The sequence below is a fragment of the Sinohyriopsis cumingii genome, chromosome 13 (assembly GCF_028554795.1).
Source record: "Sinohyriopsis cumingii isolate HCF-2022 chromosome 13, ASM2855479v2, whole genome shotgun sequence".
Classification (NCBI taxonomy): domain Eukaryota; kingdom Metazoa; phylum Mollusca; class Bivalvia; order Unionida; family Unionidae; genus Sinohyriopsis; species Sinohyriopsis cumingii.
The window spans coordinates 78,150,548-78,155,984 of NC_142973.1; the positions used below are offsets into that span (position 1 = coordinate 78,150,548).

The window sequence follows — 5,437 nt, forward strand, 5'->3', positions numbered from 1 at the left end:
GTGGTGTCAATTCCCTTCAAAGTAAGAATGAATCTAATAATCACAGTCTATTTCTGTGGTGTCAATTCCCTTCAAAGTAAGAATGAATCTAATAATCACAGTCTGTTTCTGTGGTGTCAATTCCCTTTCAAAGTAAGAATGAATCTAATAATAACAGTCTATTTCTGTGGTGTCAATTCCCTTCAAAGTAAGAATGAATCTAATAATCACAGTCTATTTCTGTGGTGTCAATTCCCTTCAAAGTAAGAATGAATCTAATAATCACAGTCCATTTCTGTGGTGTCAATTCCCTTCAAAGTAAGAATGAATCTAATAATCACAGTCTATTTCTGTGGTGTCTATTTCTGTGGTGTCAATTCCCTTCAAAGTAAGAATGAATCTAATAATCACAGTCCATTTCTGTGGTGTCAATTCCGTTTCAAAGTAAGAATGAATCTAATAATCACAGTCTATTTCTGTGGTGTCAATTCACTTCGAAGTAAGAATGAATCTAATAATCACAGTCTATTTCTGTGGTGTCCATTCCCTTCAAAGTAAGAATGAATTTAATAATCACACAGTCTGTTTCTGTGGTGTCCATTCCCTTCAAAGTAAGAATGAATCTAATAATCACACAGTCTATTTCTGTGGTGTCAGTTCCCTTCAAAGTAAGAATGAATCTAATAATCACACAGTCTATTTCTCTAGTGTCCATTCCCTTCAAAGTAAGAACGAATTTAATAATCACACATTTCTCTTGCACATGTTTGCATTGGGTCATTAATTGGCCGTTGATGTGACCTGTATTCATTTTCTGTGATGTACTCGTGATTTTGATTGTGTTTTAGGTTATGCAATCTCAAACAGAATGCTTTATTTTGTACACTAATTACAGGTAAAGAGTTTCAATTACAAAGTCATGAATTAAGCACATGATGAAATTGGACCAGCTTTGGAAATTGCATTTACTCAGCCATTTTAAACGTTTTCACAAATACAGTCATAATCTGTTTGCTTATGCATGTACACATCCACACACAAACATACACATACACATACACAAAAGCATACACAAACATACACATACCAGTTGAGATCAATATCACATGGAAACCTTCTAATACCAAAACCAAGAACAGAGCAATTTAAAAAGAGTTTTCAATACTCTGGTACAGTTCTGTGGAATAAGCTTCTGTAAAATCTGCTGAAAATATTAGAGTATTTAAGAAAAGATATCATGAACATGTATGTGTTTCTAACAGATAATGGAATTTAGTATTTTAACACTAAACATGTTAAAATAAACAGTAATTATTGCCATCTTCATATAATGTGCATTGTTATACTCTCCTTAAGAGGGCCTCAAGGGAGAATAGTCCTTGACTAATGAGTCACCCTCTATAAATAAAGCATTATTATTATTACACACAAACATACACATACACACACAAGCATACACATACACACAAGCATACACATTCACACAAGCATACACATACACACAAACATGCATATACACAAAAACACACACACAAGCATACACATACACAAGGATATGTGTATACACAAGGATACATGTATACACAAGCATACACATACACATAAGCATACAGGTACACACAAAAGCAAACACATGCAAAAGCATACATACATGCACAGCAAAGGACATATCACTCTAGTTAAAACTTACAACCCAACTTTTTACATATCTTCCTGAAAATGTTTTAGATCCCCAGTTTTACATACAATTGGTCACTTTTGACCCCACTCCACCCCAAATTCTTGGCTTGAGAAAACAATCATATGATACATAATTTAAAATTAAAATTAAAACTCCTTTAACTGAATGATGTATTTTTATGGTGTTATGTATCAGAAATGGTAATTTCACCATGCCAAAATAAGTTGAATGTCAATATTTTGCATTCATTCATGTAATACATGTAACACTTTAGACCTTTGTTGTGATATTAAATATATCATACTGACCTTTTTATCAGTAAATATGGGCTTTACTGGTTCATAATACCTGGTAAATAATTGTATCATATCCAACAATTTTTTTTGCATCAATATTCAAAGGACTATTATAAACAACAACATAGTGAAGCAATACATTTTTTTTTTACAAACAACTATCTTGAGATCTTCAAATTTTTGGATATTGTCCTATCAGGTACATTCCAGGCCCTATATGGTACATTCAAGGTCATATCTGACACATTCCAGGCCCTGTCTGGTACATTCCAGACCCTGCCTGGTACATTCCAGGCCCTATCTGGTACATTCAAGGCCATATTTAAAGTACATTTGGTGCAATAACAGTGATCTCCTCTATGAAGAGTTCTAATCAACCACTCAGATGAGAACAGCAGCTGTCAATCAGCTATCAGTAACAGACATTGTAATGCCTAGTTTGGGTTGTCCCATGATGGATCAGGAGTTCACTGGGTCACCAATGTTTGTGTGTATGTCATTAGGATTTTTAGGTAGCTTCAAAATATTTTCAGTCATATTGCTACGATGTCTGCAGTGTGGCAGTTTATAGTGATGTCTAGCACTAGGGTATTGTGACGTTCTGTCGTATTGGGGTGGGGTTCTCCCAATATAATTTAATTAAATTAAATTGAAAGTTCCACCCTGGCTCATTAGGTTAGAAAGCTAAATTAGTGATGATGTAGATTTACAGTTCTGTGCCCCCAGTCAGCAATGCCAACGGTTAAATTATAGAGAACACGAAGGTGAAATTCAATCAATAACAATTTAATAAATTTGATAATTTAAAACGATAACTTCCAATCACTCGTCTTTCCCTCGACCAAGTGACAGCCTAATTCATCCCGTGATTTACAGTGTGAGTTCGATTTTCCCCCTGTCCTTGCATCTACTCATCTATTTCTTCCCGCTGATTCTTCCTTCTTTCCATTCCTCTAACTCCTTCTTTGTCTCTGTTTCCTCTCTACTATCTCCTCCTCCAACTTCACTCCAGACTTCAACTTCTCCTGACTTCTCTCCTTTCTTCTCCTTTCCTCCGTCTCTACTATCTCCTCCTCCAATTCGCTCCTAGACTTCAACTTCTCCTTTCTTCTCCTTTCCCTCTCTATTATCTCCTCCTCCAATTCCGCTCCCAGACTTCAACTTCACCTTTCTTCTCCTTCCCTCCTTTCCTCCGTCTCTCTATCTGAGACAACGGGACCAAACTTTAACTGGTCTGTCCCTCAAAGCTTCCTGTGAAAAACCACAAGGCATTAACAAATGTTTTATCGAACCTCACCTCACACTATAACGACAATTAACCATCAGATAGCTGTCACTGTTTCGGCCACGCATGCATACACATCGAAATTCCCACACACTTCTTGCAGGGTAAACAATGGCGTAATAACACAGTATCAGCGAATTGTTATACAGACATCAATACATTGCGTCATGTCAGTATATACACATATATATTTAATCTCATCGTACTACAATCTAACAAAATCAGACGCATGTCTGTACATTACAAATATTCAACAATGGCAAAATCTATAATCATATGAACATATGCGTTAGTCTACTATAAAATACCCACATAGTAAATTACAATATTAACTCTTACGACGGGTGGCAAGCTATATAATTCTTTACAAATATCAACTCATTTCTTCAAAATATGCAAACATATTAACAAAACAAAGTAATTCTTCGTACTACGATTCTAGTACTAATAAAGTATACATATGACCTACAATTAAAATGCAGTCGCATTCCACAAAGACCAAACAAATATCTACTGACCTTTGGAAGCTTTCTGTACTTAGAATTTCCCGCTCTAAGATTTTCCCGCCAATAACGAATGGCTATTCGGAGTTACGCTAACCTCCACTCTGGGTAATTTCTCTTAGCAAACTAACATTTGCCGGAAAACGCAGGGATATCATTCTACCCAAATCAAGGTCTCCCCCCATCTCGATTCTGATTGGGTGGCGCTGTGCCCCTGTCCAATCGTCTTAGCGGCCAGTTCAACCTGTCTGTCTGTTTGCAGGGGAAAGAAGTTAGGACACTCCCACTTCTTCATGCAATTTCTTTTGATCTTGGAAACATTTCGACACCTAGGTGATAATTGGCTGTCTGTGACTTCGCAACTCCGATGTCTGGTCCTTCGATTCTAGCCACAACAATCTTACGTAACGGATTAGTGCTAGCCTTCGGCAATGTTCGACATCAAACAATGACCCGTCAGAATTACCTTGATTATACATGTTTCAAACTGGACTACTCTGGGTCGGGGTAAACATGACAGGTATCATGCCGCAGACATGTAGCATGATGTCCCACCCAGTCACATTATCCTGACACCATATTGCTACGATGTCTGCAGTGTGGCAGTTTATAGTGATGTCTAGCACTAGGGTATCATGCTACATACATGTAGCATGATGTCCCACCCAGTCACATTATCCTGACACCAGGCCAACCAGTCCTTAGAAAACTAACCTCTTAATGCTGAGTGCCTAGTGAGGCAGCTGTTAGTACCATTTTTGTAAGTCTTTGGTATGACTTGGCCAGGGATCGAAACCCACGACCTCCCACTTCTGAGGCAGAGGCTGTAACCACTAGGCAACGGAAGTGGTTGGTCAGCTATGTAGTTTATTGTATAAAACAGTTTACAGTGTTAAGAACAAAAACATTTCTCCTCATTATTTGACCAAACTTTCTGATGTATTTAAAAGTCCTCTGGTGCTCACTGTATTATTTTTCAAAGAGGAAAACATCAGTATGAAGGAAATAGATATTTTAATTTGTGCATGGTGCATTTTCTGAGGAATCAGTTTGCTATATTCATATTAACTCATAAAAATAAATAATTGAAATGCGCTCATTATTTTTATTATTATTTATGTTGCCATTCAAATTGGTCAGATGCTCAGATTGCAAACTGATACTTACCAAGTGTAATGTGCCCTTTGGAGGGCCCCAGCATCTAGTGTTTGACTTGTCTATTTGTGTATGGTTGGGTGCATCTTCTGTCCAATTAATTTCTGGGAACATAACATCATCACATACACTACTTCACTAAATACCAATTTGCACACCATGTGGGGTGATGGGGTCAAGAATTATATTGGGGAATATATTTTGGTCAAAGCTCTTATATGCCCAGTATCAATTTGATCATAGTATGTTAGGATGATATGTCTGTCCATCCATCTGTCTGTCACCAATTTATTTTCCACATCATTAACTAGATTTGTCCACAACCTACAGTTGCCAAACTTTGTGGATAGCTAGCAATTATCAAGGGAAGAACTCCATTGATTTCAAAGTCAAAAGTTCAGATATCAAGGTCACTGAAGAAGAAAAATGATTTCTGCACAGTAGCATTGGTTCTCCACCATCAACAGTTACCACAGCATGGACACTTTGCATATATGCTATGGAAGACCTAATCTGTTTCTGGGGTCAAAATGTCAAA

General features: G+C 37.0%; 1 long non-coding RNA gene across 1 annotated transcript; it reads left to right on the forward strand.

Annotated features, from left to right (window-relative positions):
* Positions 1 to 1,951: 1,951 nt before the first annotated feature.
* LOC149785864 (uncharacterized) lies at positions 1,952 to 4,839 on the forward strand. The gene is made up of 2 exons (XR_016413535.1): positions 1,952 to 2,544; positions 4,265 to 4,839. It is a non-coding gene; the product is annotated as an uncharacterized LOC149785864 (long non-coding RNA).
* Positions 4,840 to 5,437: the final 598 nt, after the last annotated feature.